The sequence below is a fragment of the Belonocnema kinseyi genome, chromosome 4 (assembly GCF_010883055.1).
Source record: "Belonocnema kinseyi isolate 2016_QV_RU_SX_M_011 chromosome 4, B_treatae_v1, whole genome shotgun sequence".
Taxonomy (NCBI): domain Eukaryota; kingdom Metazoa; phylum Arthropoda; class Insecta; order Hymenoptera; family Cynipidae; genus Belonocnema; species Belonocnema kinseyi.
The window spans coordinates 107,028,971-107,030,985 of NC_046660.1; positions in this window are offsets into that span (position 1 = coordinate 107,028,971).

Below are 2,015 nucleotides of genomic sequence, written 5' to 3' on the forward strand. Positions count from 1 at the left end.
TTATTGCTCTGATTGTTATGAAGCTCAACAATTTGTATTTTAAAATAGCATAATAGTGTCTCCGAGTATAGAACTGCATTAAAAATGCACCACCAAGAATTTCTAATGCCTACGCCAATGACCCACGCTGGATCTGGGAAACTTGACATTCGTCACGGTAATAAAGATCGAACGTATCTCGATGACAAAACATAAACTTTAACAATAATAAATAATGGGTATTTTAAAGTATAATGTTTTTGTTGTTTAATTTTTATAATCATATTCATCTTTATTACAACTTTCTACGATAATCAGAAGCTGAGAACGTCACACTGATTATGATTATTTATAGCAGAATAAGTTATTGTTTTAATAGAAAATGGCTGACGCCAATTCATTGCACAAGACTTACTTTTCTCGTGTACTAATTTTGAGCACACCTTCTTCTAAATTGCTAAAGATACAGCAGGTGATTGAAAAAATGGGAAAAAGAAGGGAAAATGCGAATAACTTGGTAAATATTAACATTTTGAACAAATACTTCTTATTCATCTTGGAGTATACCTGTAATAGAGTACCTTTTGCCTCTTAATAATTTTCGAAAAAATCACTTGTTGTCAATAAAAAGGGCTTTTTATTGTTATGGTATTTCTTTAATCGATGTTTTCTCCAAATATATCAATTTTATCAAAAAATTATATACCAATGAAAATATGCATCTGAAATAATGTATTTCGAATACATTTATTTTAAAAAAATTATTTTAGCAGTTTAAAATTGGTTTAAAAAATGTGTAAAAACCCGAATAATCATTCTTTACATGCACAGGTCAAAAAACTAGGATGCTAAAAAACTTACATAAATTTTAACCACTTTTCCATTTTTAATTAGAATTAAAGAATCTAATCTAAATTGAAATTGAATAATGGTACTGTTAGATACAAGAAAAGAGTGAATCAATTTTATTTATTCAAATAACTTAAAAAAAATATCACTCAAACAATTAATTTAAATTTTCATATTTAGGAAATTAGTAATTTAATTGAAATTAAATCATTTTAGTAATATGCATTATATTTCTCCTGAGTTTCTTTCTTGATCAACCATTGCTTCACAATGAAAAAAATTATATTTGACATATCGAATTTTTGAATTTTTCTTGGTAATAAAGAAAGGTACAAAAAAATGTGAAAATAAAATTGTACGCGTCCAGAAAAGTTCTACAAAGAATGCCTTTTTTCTTTTGTGATATATTGCGTTCACAAGAAAAAATCCAAAATTATATTTAAAAAAAATTTCTGGCCCCAAAAATGATGAAACCATCATAAAACCGATAGGATTCTTTCCTTATATAAGCAGAAACTGTAAACAAAGGCATAAAAAATAACATTATTAGTTGACGACGTAAAAACATGAGGCTATTCCTTGAAAAATAGCCGAACTCTGAACTTGTTATGAATATTGCTTAAATAATTGACAATTCTCTGCAATTTGTGAAGCATCATAGCAGAGTCATCGTAAAGACATTCTTAGTTGATTACGTAAAAAAATGATCATATTCGTTGAAACATAGCCAAACTCTGAATTCGTTATGAAAATTGTTTAAATCATGAATAATTCTTTTGAATTTTTAAAGCATCGTAGCAAAGAGTCATCGAAAATACATTCTTATGTTAGTTGATTCCGTAAAAAATGAGTTTATTACGAAACAATTTCCAATGCTCAAAAATAACTTTTGTTTATTATTATGTTTATAACGTAATACAGTTTTTCAAATTATGCTTACCCACTGGAAATCATTAGTAGGTAGTTATAGCACAGGCTTCATACCTTGTTTGATAAGTTTGAAAATCTTTAAAAAATTTGTAAGTCTGCACAATTTTTAAAAATTACAATTTTGTTACTGAAACAGCAATTTAAAATAAACCCAAAAACACCAATCTTTTAAAAATTATAAAGTCTTTCATTAATAAGAAAAACATGCAACTCGTATGGTGCAGAGTAGAAATTTATTTGTCCACAGACACATTTCT